Source organism: Mytilus trossulus, unplaced genomic scaffold (genome assembly GCF_036588685.1).
Source record: "Mytilus trossulus isolate FHL-02 unplaced genomic scaffold, PNRI_Mtr1.1.1.hap1 h1tg000085l___fragment_1__unscaffolded, whole genome shotgun sequence".
Taxonomy (NCBI): Eukaryota; Metazoa; Mollusca; class Bivalvia; order Mytilida; family Mytilidae; genus Mytilus; species Mytilus trossulus.
This window is the reverse complement of record NW_026963295.1, coordinates 5,368,896-5,386,773: the sequence shown is the minus strand read 5'-3', so window position 1 is coordinate 5,386,773 and position 17,878 is coordinate 5,368,896. Positions and strand designations below refer to the sequence as shown.

The following is a 17,878-nucleotide window of genomic DNA, read 5'->3' as shown; positions in this document are numbered from 1 at the left end:
TTGTAAATTTTTCATGTTTTTTTCATTTATTTTTATAAGAATTAAATTTTAAAAGAATTTTTTTTTTAATATTTAATTTTTTTTTTTTAATTTTTGAAAATTTTTATTTTTTTGAAATATTTTGCATTTATAAATTTTTTAAACTTTAAAAAAGTTAATTTTAGTTGCCTTCGTCCATGCAAGCATGGACTAAGTTAGCCTTGGTTGCCTTAGTCCATGCACCTTCGTCCATGCATGCATGGACTAAGTCTGTTGTGTTAGTCCATGCAAGGATGGACTAAGTTAGGGTTAGTTGCCTTAGTGCATGCATGCATGGACTAAGTCTGTTGTGTTAGTCCATGCATGCATGGACTAAGTTAACGTTAGTTACCTTCGTCCATGCATGCATGGACTAAGTTAACGTTAGTTACCTTCGTCCATGCATGCATGGAGTAAGCTTAGTTTCTAAGTTTTCATGTTTACAAATCATGAAAAGGTTAAGCCATACTATCAAGTTTTGCAATTTATTTCCTAAGGTAAGTTATAATGCACAATATGTATGGCAAGCATAATTAATAGGTTGAATATGAAAAAAACAACTAAACAGAAAAAAAAGGTAATTACATCAAATTAAAAAATAATTGAACTAACACCATGAAATTAAGAGGTAAGAAGAAATGGAGGTTTTTTAGAATTGATGTTGATTTCCAGTTTTATTTAATACCTTGTTGTAATCAGATTTGATCAAAAACACATCTTCATCTTCATCCTCAAGTCCCCTCAAGTTTCGTTTGGTTCCATCCATTGCGTCTCTGTTTACAGTCTCCTTTCGTACAGAAAGGTTGTTGAATATTACTACACGAATATTTATTAAGTCGCAACATCCCTAGAAAGATCAATAAAATAAAAACGTGTATTGATATAATGTTTTGTTCTTTAAAGAAGAAAAAGAAGAAAGAACGATGAAATGCCTTGTCATTCTAAATCAAATTAAAACTCGTCAGCGGACTATTTTTTATATGGATTTAGAACTTTGCGATTCGTACTCGCGTCGTCTGTTGAAAAGATGATTTGCAATTTTTCATAGAAGCCAGAAGATTGAAAATTATTCACAGGAAAAACATTTTAAATTGTTTTGAGACAAACAAAATCAACATTCTATTAAACAAAAGACAGAGTAAACGAATTTACGTGGTAAGATTTAGAACAAGTAAAAAAAAGGATCGCAAATATATAAATTTTACAACACGAAAAATGAAACTGTTTTTTTAGAGAGGGGGATAGGACCTTTATCGGGACTCCGGGATCGGGTGTTTTTAAGCTCGGGATTTTTGGGATTGATCCTTTCGGGATTCGGGAATTCTTTTTTTCGTATTTTGGGACCTCGGGATTTCGTGTTTTTGAGTTCGGGATCAGGTGTTTTTAAGCCCGGGATTTCGGGATCAGGACCCCTCCTACCCCCCCCCCCCCCCCCCCCCCCCCCCATTAGACCTAACTCAGTGCATAACTCTGAATAAAAATGGGTATCTGGTCTCAGTAGGACTGCAGTGTCAGAATTTGACTCTTATAGTGATACAAAACTCTAGAATTCTTCTGTATATTACACTCATGTACACAAATACACCGGCAAAGTGATAGTGGCTTAATTAATATAAGGGAAAAAAGTGGGAATAGGAATCCAGGTCTGTTCGTCCTAGCACAGGCACTACTGTCACTGTTCAATTCAATTCAATTCAATTCAATATTTTATTGGAAAGAGCACAATAGAGGCGTGATCCAAATACAGACAATTATAATATTAAAACAACATATAAATGAAATAAAGATTCATGTAACAAGTCATGAGCCAATTCTATGTATACAAATACATTATAGACTGATATTGATACCATAGACTTATATTTCAGTATTATTATAGATTTTCGTATATTTACTTAAAACACACAATACAAGATATTTATATATATATATATGTATATGCACAAACTACTGTAAAAGAATAGTATAAAAAAAAAATGGCAATGTCCCGTTTTCTTGATTTACAAGTTGTATTTCATTGTTTTTATTAATTCCAAGCTGACTAGTTTTATATTAAAACAAAAAGTTTTAGTTTTTAATTATTGATCCATTAAAAGACAAGTATCATATGAGGTGGGTCTCATTTAGGTCTAAGTGTGACCTGTGATTGCCGATTTTTTATAAGCGTGACACGTGAAAGTCAAATTATTGTGCTGTGAAAACGGGAAATGTCAAGCCTAGCAGGACATAGCAAATTACAAAAAAAATGAGAATTGTTTATGTATATAGCTAGTTCAAGCGGAATACGGGAACGATTTCAGATTTGACCGACATTTTAAAACACATCGTTTCCCAATAACGATGTAAAGGGTCCTTGGAAAATTCAATCGAAATTACGTCTCTTATCATGGTGCCGATGTTCGTTGGATTGATATTACTTCAGCAGTAAATATTACTGGATATTTTAGGTGAATAAAGATAATTTAATAAAAAATACATGTTAATATACCGTTACACTTGGAATGTACAAAGTTGGTATCTTTGTCACAATTTTAAATTATTTTTTTTTATTCATGTTCTGCAAACACTTTTCAGAAACACAATAAACTTGTCAAAGGAAAAGTAATCTTTTACCATGCATGACTTGAAAGGAAGTACTTTATTGATTTTAGCCCACTAAAGTAGGTTAAAATGTGGAAACCATGTAGATGGTGTACAGGTCACAAATATCACATGGTGCCTATTTTAAAGATTCTAATTGCAAGTTAAAAGGTTTTTTTCTTTACTGGATTTAAAGAATTTCACATTGCCAATGATTTGGAATAAATTGTATATAACTGGAATTTCAAAACCAAATATAAATACATTTTTTTGGCTAAAACATCAAGATACAACAATTATGGTATCCTGTATCAATGAAGAAAATATGGAAATTCCTGAATAAATTGTACTAATTGTTTTCAAAACAAGCACATATTTAGGAGTTTTATAATACTGTTACATTTAAAATGGATTTTAAGAAAAAGTATACTGTTCAGATTATTTTAAGCAGATTTTGCAATAAAATAAAAGTAAAAAAGTGCTTTCGGTTTCTTATGGTTTCCTGTCGCGTTTAAAAAAAAACTTTAATTTAACATTGAAAATAGATTTTAAATATTAACATGAAGCAAGTAACACTAGTAATGGTGTTCATTTATGTCTTTTGAAATATATTGTGCAAAATAAAGAAAATAAAGATTGGTTTCCTGTTAAGTTTCCTGTCACGTAAATGGTGAATCAAAATATTCTATTTTTTTCATGAAAAACTCAATTGTTCCATTAATACTATTCTAACAACAACACAACCCACATAATAAAAGTTAAAGTTTTAGAACTTATAAAAAAGGATACAAAAAGAAACCAAAGGCCGAATACCAAATTATCGTCCATATATAGAATGAATATGCTTAATTAATAAAATTATGTTCTCTCTATTTAAGATGCTATCCAAGCTTATTCTGAGATTTAAAAAAAAAATGTTTCCTTATTAAAAATTCATTTTAAGCAGAAAGATAAATTATTTTTTGAGCAGTATTCATTTATTGCTTCTACTAGACCAATTAAAGAAAAAATCTGAAACCTTCATGTATCGCACTCTGCCTGGTTCTTACAAAGAGCTCTACTTAAACCCCCTCTTGTTACAAATTATATGCAAGCAGGGCATCATCTGTTTCCCATGGAGCCCATTTGATAGATGGACCAAAGTTATTGATGACAAACTGATATTTGATATCCAAATAGTGTGTTTCAAAAAGTTACCATCATGCTGTTTTGCATGATGTATCATTTATCATTAAAAAAGCTGATTGTGTCGTTTCATATTTATTAAAATTTATTTACCTAATTTATACTTTCAGCTTTTCCATGCATTGTAAGAATCCAAGAACATAGAACATGTAATCTCTGATAAAAAAAAACACCAAAAGATTGCTACGATAAAACTGTTGAGTAACTACTTGTAATACAGAATGCATCAATAATCAAGATGGTGGTATGCTACATATAATATTGATACTATGACAGATGAGAAAAGAAACTGAAGACATAACCAAGTGCTGAACAGCAAAGGTATGATTATAACTGTTACTACAGGGGCGGATCCAGCCATTTTAAAAAGGGGGATCCCAACCCAAAAAAAGGGGGGGGGGTACAACCCGAAGAATCCTCCCCCTGGATCCGCCACTGTATTGATGTTTGAAGAAGTGTGTCCTTATAGCATCTAAAGATAATCCAATCATACATAGTCCAGTACTTCAGACTAGCTTTAATTTAAAAGAATTGAATGGCTACTTAACTTAATATTTTTACAAAATGAATATTAAACTACAAATCAATAGTTTCCTTCTTAAACATACAGCATGGAGCTGCATTTTTGCATTTTAAACAGTGTCATGTATGCTAACAGCCATTGCTACAACTTATTAACTTCCTGTTAAAAAAAAGAGGGACAAAGGATGCGAAGGATACCAGAGTAACAGCCGAACTCATAAATCGAAAATAAACTGACAACGCCATGGCTAAAAATGAAAAAGACAAACAGACAATTAATAGTACACAAGAAACAACATTAAAAACTAAAAACTGAGCAACACAAACCCCACCAAAAACTCGGGGTGATCTCAGGTTCTCCAAAAGGGTAAGCAGATCCTGCTCCACATGTGACACCCTTCGCGTTGCACATGTTATTACAAACCTGGTAAATAGTCTATTTTGGTAGGTCACATTCATAAAAAGTGAAGGAGATTGTAGTTACAAAGTAAGAAACATATCCGATATCATCTGTGAAATGGTTAATTATCAATAAGGGTCAACCAACTCGTGATGATTGGGTATCATGTATCATATGCAGGGATTCACATTTCTAAAGCATTTAAAAGGGGGGGTTCCAACTATGTGTCTCCATTCAAGTGCATTGATAGTCCCCCCAAAAAGGGGGTTCCAAACACCAAACCCTCCCCTTGGATCTACCACTGATATTTGAGAAATAGCCAAAATACAGTTTGTTGATATCAAATTAAAGTTGAGAAGCTACAGTAATGATGGTTATCTACTTTTCATTGTCTACTGTCACCTTGATTAGTAAATAAATAATATCATGTTGGAAGAAAAATGAACATTTATTTATTTTTAAGGAACTAATTGTGGTATAATCTTCAGATGGAAACATGCAAAAGAAAGTTCAATCATGACCATAAAGTAGGCAAGACATTTCAGTATGTACAATTTTGTAAAAATATGTCAAACTATGTCAAAGCATATTATTTGTTTTGTTTTTTCAGATTAAGATATAAGGAGCAGATATTTTCCTGAAGATGTAATTAATATCTGCAAAGATAATGTGAAGGGAACAGAGGCTATCATGATGATTCTTTAAAAGAAAAGATACAGAAACACAAGCTCCTGTAGACACTTATGAAAAAGAAGATGCTTTTGCAATGCATCTGTGTGAATGTGATAAATTATGGCCAATCAATTATTTAAGCAACAATGTATTCTACAAATTTCCTAGTTTAGTTTAGTAAGTTTCATTACATTTGGTTGAGGCAAACTAAAGTTAGATAATGGAAATCGCCAATTTTTCTATTTGGAAAGGGCATAACTCTAGAATGGTAAAAGTGATGCCACCAAAATTTGATCTTGATTGGTGTTTTGTGGTAATTAGAATGTGAGCGTCGAATTCATTACATTTGGTCGAGGCAAATTTAAGTTAGAGAACAGAAACCATTCTAGAATGTTCAGATGTATGTATCATACAGATGGACAAAGGAAAAAACTTGATGCCCACTCTGCTAGGGCAGGGGCATAAAAACTATAATAAGAGGGATTGACATAATAAAATGTAACTACCAAGTATTGAGATACCAATTGTTTTGCCGTCTTGATCATATCTAACAACATGCTTGCCTTTATAGATAATTAAAAAAAAAGATCACCAATCAAAATGTTTCACAGAACTTTGTAATTTTTTTGCACTTGTTGTTAAAAGAAAACATGTGTTGCACGCCTACTGATTTGAAAGGTGTAATTAATTTATGAAATACATTATAGACATTTTCTTTTATACAGCAGCCATCCTTGGTTTAAAACGTATCATGTTTATAGAAAAAGGTTCAAAATATTCTTAAAGAAGGAAATGCTATTTGAAATAAATGTTTGTTAATAAATACTCAGTTTTGGTTATTTTTATTTTGAAATTAAAAAAGATAGTGTAAGAAAAAAACTAGTTATACATTTAACTAATTGGTTACCCTTATGTCTCCTTGCATTAGATGTTGCATAATTTAGCATTTATAGATGCAATATGATTGTGAGTAAAGTTCAACATGTGTACATGTCAAAAAAGACCTTCCATACATGCATCTTTTGTAGTTAAATTTATATTTTTGAAAGATTAGTATATAGAAATTACAAGGATCATCTATACACATGAACAAATATTTTGCTAATACATTATATCATAAATATCATGAATATGGATATGATAAATGTCAGACAAATTTTTTCAACTTGCAAATATATCTCAAATTGTACAAGAGAGTAAGGAAATGTGGTATGATTGGCTATGACTATATTTAAGACAACAATTTGTAAATCACAGGTTAACATACAGCTTCCATTAGTATGATATTATAAAGGCTAATATGCAAAATACAACAATATGCAAGTTTCTATATAAAAGAGTTAACATAGCTCAAACTGTTTAATTAAAAAAAACCAAAGACACTTAGAAATCTCAGCAATTTTATAAGATGTATTAATAGTAAGCTCACTCCTTCTTAACAACCATAATTTATATACCATACCTATACTTATAGGAAGTATTTCTTTATACAATTTTAACTATTACACTTGACTATCAAAATCTATATATATATATTCTTTAATATGTTATCTCATCCGAGAATTTTTGAATTTTATGCATTTTAAATGCATAATTTGTTTTTTGTTATGTATATTATTTTTCAACTTCTCTTTTACCTTTGTACTTGCATGGTTTTTTGAGAATAAACTATCTATCTATCATAGGCTCATAGCCAATGAAATAAAAGGAACACTTTCATGTACCACAAATAAATTATTTGGAACTTTCATGAATTGATTCCAATTCCTCTCAAGGTTATTGCAAAACATTTTTTACCCTATCCATTCTATTCAGTAAATAGTTTTTACATTTAACTTGATATATTATTCCAACGACTTCATAATAGAAGATACATGATATAGAGACCAAGGTTAATATAAATGATCTACATAATGAAGCATAGCATGAAAGACGAATCATAGTGATTTATACAGACATGATAAATTTAAACAATAAACAAAATAACACTTACCGCTACTAAATGGACAGTAACTTTCATGAATTAATTCCAGCTTATCCAGGTTATGGCAAAACATTTAAACCTTCAATCGTTCTGGTCACTGGAGAGTTTTTGCTTTTGAAATGATATGTGAACATTCCAATCTTTTGGCAGCCATGAATATTCCCATTTCAAAGTGGCATTTATTTATTTTTACAACAGGGTATTAGGTTTTTTTTATTTAATTTTGAAAAAAAAGAATTTTTATCTTTTTCTATTAAAGTATGAAAGACAGAAAAAAAAACTGCATTTAATTGAAGTTAAAAAAAAAAGAAGAAAATCTGATTTAAATTTTTTCTGAATTCTTGATTTATTTATTTTTTAATTTTTGCATTTAAAAATTTTAAATTAATAATATTTACAAAATGTTCTTCTTTAGTCCAACTAAGGGGGTTCCTCATATGTGCATGGCTACTGGTTAGTTGAACAGTAATCATTTATTTTATTACATCCAACTAGCCATACTTGGATTTAAATCATCATCAATTACAGACTTAACCTTATATTTCCCTGACAATTTGAAGATCATCATATTTGTATATATAGGTTCCTAAAATATATTAGTGTTTTTTAATTATCTTATATGAAAAGGCTTAGAACAACATACACAAAATAAATTTATATTCCAAGGAAAATATATAATTATTCCAGATTCAATAAATTCCTTGTTTGTTGTGTTAGTCCATGTACGCATGGAATAAGTTAACGTTAGTTGCCTTCGTCCATGCATGCATGAACTAAGTCTGTTGTGTTAGTCCATGCATGCAACTTGATGTTGATTTCCTGTTTTATTTAATACCTTGTGAAATAAACACTATGCATACACTATGTTGGTCATTTTTGTTTTGTGCATGCATCGGGTTAGTCAAATTCAGTGATTCCAAAAGTTCAGACATTAAAAACGCTTTGTAAAAGTGCAGTAGTTTGCTCTATATTACTCAACCAGATGACCAGCAATCATGGCAGTGTAATACAAATTTTATAAACAGCACATGTAGAACTGTGCTGGTTCCCTAAACTCAGTGCAGTTAGTTGACTTAGTTGTGCATGCACATTGATTATAAACCTGACACACACATACACCTTTAAAACTATCATGAATTACAAGTCAGATGAGTTTATAATACCGCGATGTTTTGGTAAAGTATAATTTTATTTTGGAAAAATATATGGGTGAAGTAGAAAATAAAATAGGAATTAAAATATGACATTCCATTTTCAAAAGTAGTTTCCAGTATTAAATAAATCCTTGTTATAGGTGTGTGTTCGGTGGGGAGATTAAATTAAAAAAAATTTGCCTTCAGTCGCCGCAATATAACAGGTAAAAACGTCAACATTGAAACATTTAATAAAGCATCTGAAATAGTTGGACAATGGTCAAACATTTAGGTTTAGAGGTTTTGTTGTGACTTTTGTTATCCATACACAATCAAATTGATGAAGGTTATAAAATAATCTAATATGTACAACAATGATGTAATAATCACGATAGTTTTTTTCAGAAAACACAAAAAAAGACATGATACATGTACAATCAAACATGCAAAGGTATCGTATTTAATGTAAGTAAACTGAGTATAGTTATATAATTAATCGGAGGAACATTTCATAAATTTACTTATCAACTATGATATAAATTTCGTGATCACATTTTTTGTGATTGCTAATAACCTATTGATAGTTTGAATTCTGTCATTAACACTTTTCGATTTGACATTACATTTCATTTTATTATAAAAATTATCAAGTAAGGATATTAACCGCATGAAATAAGTAGCAAATGCAAAAGAAAACTGACAAAGTTAGACGTGACATTTGATCAAAGGGTTTAAAAATAAGCACAAATATTATAATTGTATCATTTCATTAACTGATCAAAATCAAAGTATATACAATAATTATAAAAAGTAATTTTTCTGTACTGCAAACTACTAATATGTAGAGCTTATGTTTGTTTTTTTAATTATTAAACGTATGCATCTCGTCCGTTCTAATGTAATTATAGGTTGCTTAAAAAATACATCTAGAAAACTGTCACAACTAAAGTATTTTACAAGTGATAGTACTGAACGCACACTGTGTCATTTTTTTGCAACATACATTGCAGCTTCTCACAAACACTTTCCCACATGCATCTCTTTGCTACTAATGAAACCATTCTAAAATCGCAAAAATTTGTAGTTAGCGTTTTTAGATTTTGGAAAATCATTTTTAAGTCACTCTTTTGTTGACCTTTTCATTTCACTTTTCTGTTTTTCTTATTTGCTCTGTAATCTTCTAGCATATCGATAATTGTACGATTTTCACGCATGTATCCATAGTGAAATACAGTCAAACCACGGTTATCTCTGGATTTTAAATCTGCTCCGTTGTCGAGTAAGAGTTGAATAATTTCTGTATTCGATGACAAACAAGCTTCCATTAGAGGTGTCAGTCCTGAAAAAAACTTGAAATTCACGGAAACTCCACCATTAATCAACAATTTTAATAATTTTGTTTTGTTAGATAACAATGCCTCATACATTTTCAGTCGGACTTCGCTTGATTCTTCTTTTAACTGCTTTTTCATGATGATACAGAATTGCTCTGTGCTGTTGGCGGAATGTGAAATGTGCTAAGAAAATTACATTTTAAGTAAAACAAGAGATGTAGGTGTTAATTTAATTTGTTAAACATTTTTTTTCATTGGTTGATTTAAACATTCTGTTAGCCAATGATTCAAGGGATAATGTATACGTTGTTTGGGTGTTTTCAAACTAATTAGGTATTTTTTGTTATTATCAGTAAGAATGAAAGTTGTTCTTAGGACTGTTTTAAGATTCAGTTTAAAAACAAAATCAGAATTACGCTCTTTCAAATCAAAATAAAAAATAATCAAACAGGTTGATGAATACATCGATGTTTAAAGACCAATATGATGCAAACAGTTATCCTTCAACATTCTAGCAGTGCCTGAACACTGAGTATGCATCTCCCAGTTGATGCGATGTTCCAGATATTGTGTTTTCAGTCATGATTTAAGTCATAGAGGGTCGCTGCTCAAACGGAAGCTATTAAACGAAGGGTTATAAGTGGTTAAGTTAAAATCATCGCTTCGTAAATTTTACAGATGCCATCATAAGTTGGTTGTCTGTTGTAGAATATCTGTTTCACTGATGTCGTGACTAATATTCAATCCGTTCCCCCACCGAGTTTGGCCTTCTGAATTATACGGGTTGGTTTCTTGTTGTTCGTTCTTTGTTGTCCATGTTGTATTTCATGTACTATTGTTTATCTGTTGAATTCTTTTTTTCCAGCCATGACGTTGTCAGTATTATTTCGACTTATTACTTTGAATGCGTCTTTGGAATATATTTATCCATTGTTGCACAATATGATGAGGAACACTTAAATCCTTCATCAGCAAACCAGTAGTAAGACTAGAAATATATGTTAAATGAAGTTGAAATTATCATCATAATTTTAATAAACTTGACTCTAAATCTAAATTGAAAATTGTTTTAGTTCATAAAGAATACATTTTGTCTATTTTTGTGGCTAACTGAATAAAGCAATCCAGGGAGTTGCGAAAGTAAGGTCCATCTTGGTAAATTATCTATGTACCAATATATTATTGATACTAGCTTTACTTGTTTAGAACGTTTCCCAACGTATTGTACACATGTTGTATATTTCTTGTGTAAAAATATATAAAGGTTGCATTTTAACCTGTCAGCGTTATTTTGATATAAAGTTGTAAATTAAACTTGTACCTGTATGAAATATTTGCTACTGGACGTTAAAAAAGCTACAGTCAATCAATCATACCAATATTAAGTGTAGTTTCAATTAAATTCATTAAAGAGCGGTAAACTTATGCAATGGACAATCTAACCGAATTGTAACATCGCAATTGAAATCACAAAATCGTTCACTACTATATCTGATGATCGAATCACACACAGCTCAATGACTGCATGTACAAACAACGCTAATATCTTGTGTGATATATTACCTGTCAATTACATGAGAAAAAATAGTGAAGATTATTGACAACCGATGTTTTAACAAGAATTTGATTTTTACACTGGAACATATATATAAGCGTCAGTCAGTGATCTTTTCTTAATTTTTGTATTCTTTAAAGTTCATAGTATTTTTATTTGTCCTTCTGAATATAACGAAATGAGGTCAAAAAAGAAATTTCACGGCATGATGTTTATATAATAAGCAATATTTAATTTCGGGAATTAACAAGGTTTTTCCATGACTTTTTATATTCAAATATGTTCGGGTTGAATCAGTTGTAAGTGACAAATGTAGCATATTTTTAAGATTAAACGAATATTGTGAACAGCTGATGACTTATAAGCACGTGTCAATAACCACCTTCTAAGAGCACATGTTATTCTATTGAAATTAATCAGGTGTCATCTTGGTTTATTGTATCTACACGGTAATCAGTATTTACGACAACAATTTTAAAATGGCAAATTCACATGATTTCAATTTAAGTTTACTCATTGGTGTCAAATCAATACAAACTTATCTCTAAACAAAACATTAGGCTAAGGCTTCCTTATTCACGTACAATGCAAAAAAATCACAATGTTTTATTATCAGATAAATTACTCCATCATGTACAAAGTGTTACAAGTGCATATCAATACATTTACAAATCAATAAAACATATGGCAACCAATGTACCGTTATATAACGTGCATGGATCGACTCCCGCCCACCCGATCTCCCGTGGACAGCATTGGGCGTGGATTCCACGCTATACCGTGGACCGGTCGGTTGGTGTGGACCACAGATATCCACCCATTGCACACGACATACCGTGGACAAGTGGACACGTGGGCGGGCGTGGAACGAAATGTCCACCCAATGTACACGCCCACCGTGAGCGCGTGGAAATGACAAAGTCCACGTGAGCTGTAGTGTAGCTGGTTGCTCTTGAAATAAAGTCTTATTTGATTGTTTGTTCTGGAATTAAGTAAAAGGAAAGTTAACTATGACAAAATATTATGTCATTTTTATTTACTAACTTCCATCGCCAGATCGCCGGAATATTAGCTCTCTCTAGGGGCGGCTTACTTGAAATTTTTACTGATAAAGTCAGTATTAAAAACAACGTAGAAATATCTTACTAAACATTTGAGAAATTTGCACTTTACGAGAATGCAAAAAATTCTTAGGAAAAAATTGAAGCTACAGGTCAACATGTGAAGAATATCCCCCATATATGAATTTTGTAATTAAAACCCTAATTGGCACCTACTTTAAATTGTGGATTATAAAAAAAGTTTAGAATAAGGATATCCATGCATTCACGACATCTTGAATCTTTTATCGTATATGGTATTTTAATCTTCATAATTAAAATAGAACAAAAATACAAAATATTGCATGCCGACAACGATAACAACTGATTAATCTATGAAATATTTCCATTCAAGATAGTAAAAAAATCATTGAATTGTTTTGTTTCAGTTTTGTTTATAAAAAAAAAGCTGTGCTTCATATGGAACTTAGACTAAACATCAGATAAAAAAGAATACCCGTTAAAATCATGATGTTCGTTCAAATAAATATGGGAAGAAGAAAATAATCACAAACCTTATTTTTATTAAAGAATTGATAATATCAAATTTCAATCTGACATGTCTGATAAGATAAGATAAGAATGAAAATTATTTGTTTTAAATAAGATTTGTTTTTTTAAGAGAAAAATATACAAAAAGAGTCAAAATGGGCATATTTTAAATAATGATTAAACATATGTCTCATAATTCAAAACGTGCTCACATATCTTTTAAGATACGGGAACTACTTTTTAATTCGTATTGAAATTTTGACAACGGTATTGTCGTATATACGACTTCAATGAAGAATGTATAACAAACATGACGATTCAATCTATCCTAATCCCATCTTCCAATTTCATTGAAGTAAACATACCATCTGTGCCATCATATGGCGTTGACATATATATCTCAATTAAAACTTTAGGTTCATGGATATTCATACCATACGGACCTTTAAGATAGGAGTGTGCTATATACACAAATACAGATCCATAAGAGTTTTGAAGCTATTGAAATCTATAGATTCATTACAAATTGGTTGACCGATATTTTATATTTGTTTAAACAGGTGATAACTAATATTTTAAGCTTGATACATCAAATCATGTCATGTAAAACATACTTCTTATTTTATACAAGTACCATTGTTTCTTATAATAGGAAATTTGAATTGTTTTCATTAACTTCTTGACATTCATGGACATGCACATTTTTATAAAAAAAAGGCGTTTTTAGTTTAAGATATTTAATAAGAATGATAACAAAAGGATTTGGTTAATCAGAATGTCAGCTGCACGCTAAGAGTAGTTCAAGGCAATATTGGTATACCACTGTTCAATAGTCATAACTCGATTTAGCTGAATCAAATTTAGGTCACAAGCAAAACGGAAGGAAACACATCAACCATAAGAAAAGAAAAGGTTAACATTTCAGTGTTTATATAAAATTAGATGTTTGTCAAAACATAAAAGTTAAGAAGGGGTGTTAGCTCTAATCAATAGATTACGTTAAAACATGCTATCACAGAAACACCATATGGCCATAAATAACCAACACATTTGCAAGAATAATAAAAAAGTACATAATTACGATTTATTTACTATTCAATTGTATATGGATATGTCAGATTATTTATACTACATAATCCATTTATGAATATCATTCGGATAGCCATGATTCAAGAGAGCTGATTGATTATAAATCCAGTAACTCATGTTAGATAAAGACGACATAAAGTGATTATCTGTTATAGAATCTTACATACTGTATGTGCATGTAGAATGTCAAAAGCAATTTATATGATAACTGATAACATTTTTTATCGTATATATGCATAGTATTTATTTCTTATGCCAAACAATTGTAATGTGTATATGACAGACCTATGTTAGCATGAATGAAGCAGTGGTAAAATCGTACATATTTGTTAAGTATCGAATAACCTATTTTTATTTGATTATTCCAATTGGTTTTATTTTATTAAACGGGGAGTGATTAAGTTTGATCTTATTAAAGGCATAACTACGGCTGTCTAATTTGTGGTTGTATTCTGAGTTTAAAAAGTACAATAACAAAAAAAAACGAACTTCGAGGAACAATCTAAATTGAAGTTCCCTCAGCAAATGTATAGATAAGAAGCTCAAACAAACAAAATTCAGTAGAATAAAATATTGTAAAAACACAATCATATTGAATGTTTTTACAATGAAATATTAACTTTACTCTTTTCTGTCTTTCAAAGATAGATAGCTTGTTCCATCACAAAACACAATATTTGCTTAAAAGCGTTAATGTATCTTTAAGATACATATGTCTCTATATACCAAATTGATTTATTCTGAAGTCATCTAAACTGTATTGATTTATTTTTGAAGAGAATAACTGACTTTGATAACGACTATACAGTCCTGTACCATGTCACATATTTTTTGTATCGTTAACCATGATCGAGATCGTCTTGGTTGCACCTCAAACTGGTTAAGCGTCATTTACTATAGAAAATGATTTAATTATTTTGAAATTCTTAGTTTTATACACGATTTATATTTAAACAATGAATTTTTAAGATAAGAAAATACCATGTATACTGTAATGTGTACAATATTTATTTATATGATGTATGTTGTTCATTTGCATTTGAAATCAAAACCAAGTAAGGCAAAGAGCTAAAGATACACAGAGACATTTCAAGTAAACATTAAAATAATAGTTTATAGAGTTTTGGAATTTAGCTCGTTAATGAATAAAAATCAAAACAAATTTTGTTTCTTTTGACATAGTTTCTTTATAATTCTTTATCTTAGACACGCACACACATTATTGATGTGATTAATGAGCTCTTAGTGTTCATGATGAAAACACAACACAGACTGACATATTTTCTTCAAACTCTGTTAGTGTGGTGTTTTAATCACTTATTTGTTGAAACATTCTCGCATCATTTAGGAACCAACAATTTATCATGATCAAATTACACCGTTTACTAGTTTTAAACAGAGACGAGGGAAAAAGATAAAAAAATACATTAATAAAATTGAGAATGGAAATAGGGAATATGTCAAAGAGATAACACTGCTTTTACATTTGCACTGCTCATTCATTTCTATTCCCCTGTGAACATTATTGTTTTCGGAATGTAACGCATTTACAAAACAATTTTAAGAAAAAAGATAAAAATGTGAATGTCTTGCAGGCAAAACAATCATTCATGAAATCTATGACACTTTTGGCATATGATAAGTAAATATCTCGAACTGACGAGAAGTCTGACTGTTCAAGTAAAATGGCTTGATAATCATTGTTTTGTTGACATTGAGTTCGGAGTAAAATGCAACTATCAAAAGACTTGTACTTTACACTTTCCCTATTTTTTTTCAGTTACAACGCGCTTACGTACCAGTCGCACCTTCAAGAACAAAGATACACTCGTATCAATATCATGAGGGATGCTTATTTTGAACTTATCCGTAATCACTTAATAAGTGTTCGCGAAAACAAAACCATTCCTCTTACTGTAGGTTTATATATATTCGTTGGATACCAATTATTCGTTGTTTCATGCGTACATGTACATTGTTAACCACGGATTTGAATGTTCAATGCAATTCAAATGTGATGTATGATTAAATGCAGAACTCTTGAAATGTCCATGAAATGCAACTTTTCCTCAATCGAAAATCGGTACCCACGAATATAAAGGAATCCCATATAGTATATTTTCTTTTTCCTCACCAGTAGTAACATTAAACTTACATTATGTTTGTTGTACTCAAACAAGTGTCATCTTTTATCATGTTTAGTCACGAGTGCCGTCGCGTTTTACTGACTATAAATATATCAATGTTTGTTTAATGATTTTGGACAAAACCATGAAGATTCACTATACAAACACATATACAATATCACTGAGGCAATACAAAAAAGATCAAAGAATGAAACTACTCAATACAAAAAAAAAGAAGACGATGCGTTGTATCAATGTGTATTACATAACCCTTAGCTAATGAAAGGCGTACATCAAAATAACAAAAAACAAAACGATGACAGACAAACCAATGTAAAGAAATAGTGATCAGATAACTTTATATTGTGGAAGATAAATCCCGTCAAAACACACTTACAAGCAATCACATTAATAATAAAAGCATCAGGTTGGTTTAGTTTTTACTTACTTCCTTGGTGTATTTGAATGGAAGAGGCTTGTGCTTACACTGCAAATTATTCAAAAACAACAGGTTCAACATAAAATATTTATCATTTACGAAAATATCCAGCACAAGCTTCTTTTAATATTGATTTTTTGTAACCACCTTAATTTGTGAATAGCGACATTCATATCAAGCTTATTATGTCTAATCTAATTGAACAATTGCATAATACGATGGAACTGTGTTAATTTGGGTCACCCAAACACACGTTTTGAAAAGTTTTTAACTGGTTTGCTTAAGTCGTTGCTTAAGCTTTTGTTAAGTTTTACAGAGAAAGACGTACCCGATGTCCTTGCCATAATAATCCTTGATAAAAATGTTCTGATTTTTGTCTGTTGTCGTTTTATTTTTGAAGCTGTAAACAGTCCATTGACACTGGTGAGCGTTTTGTAGACGAAACGTGGGACTTGTGCAAATTTGAAAATGCATTTCTGGTATCTATGATGAGTTTATTTGCAAAAGACAAAAGTCTGTTTTATAGTGCGAATGATTAAGCGAATGATTAAGCAAAAAGGAAATGCCTATATATTTCATATTCTGAAAAATCAAATCAATATGCGAATCGTTGTCAACTGATGTAACCTATTTTGGACAGATATGTTACTAATTATCATTTAACGGTCGCGTAATGCAGTTGGCTAATTAATCAGTCAAACCTGTATTTAGAGACCACTCAAAGGAGAAGGCAAACGTGGTCTCTTAATACAGGTGGTTTTTGAATACATGTTCAACAATTTGAATACAAGCATTGATGTACAGTATAACTTTTGAACGTACTCGTGCAGGTAAACAATACTGTATTGGTCTAGTATATATACCTACAATGACTAATTCTTAGAACTGTTCATCACAAGACAGGGTTCATTTTATAGTTATGTCCAGTATAATTCCCCTGATGATACCTGAGGGTGCAGACCCTTCACATTTAAAGATTTTATATCAATTGTCTCAGAATGCATGCAAAGACTGTAATTCGAAATGATGGTGAGGAACAAAATGATGTGTTTCTTTTACTTCTATTGTTTGGTTCCAAGATGATTGACATAACATTGAGAATGGAAATGCGGAATGTGTCGAAGAAACAACAACCCGACCAAAGAGAAAATAACAGCCGACGACCACCAATGGGTCACTTTTATTTTGTTCTTGAGTGTACTAATAATATTCTGATTATTCCATGTCAATAATGATACAAGTACACGGC

The 17,878-nt window shown here is 30.7% G+C and overlaps 1 long non-coding RNA gene across 1 annotated transcript; it reads left to right on the top strand.

Annotated features, from left to right (window-relative positions):
* The first annotated feature begins 1,024 nt into the window (after nucleotides 1-1,024).
* On the top strand, nucleotides 1,025-5,490 carry LOC134699758 (uncharacterized). The gene is made up of 3 exons (XR_010103658.1): nucleotides 1,025-1,173; nucleotides 3,894-4,104; nucleotides 5,316-5,490. It is a non-coding gene; the product is annotated as an uncharacterized LOC134699758 (long non-coding RNA).
* Nucleotides 5,491-17,878: the final 12,388 nt, after the last annotated feature.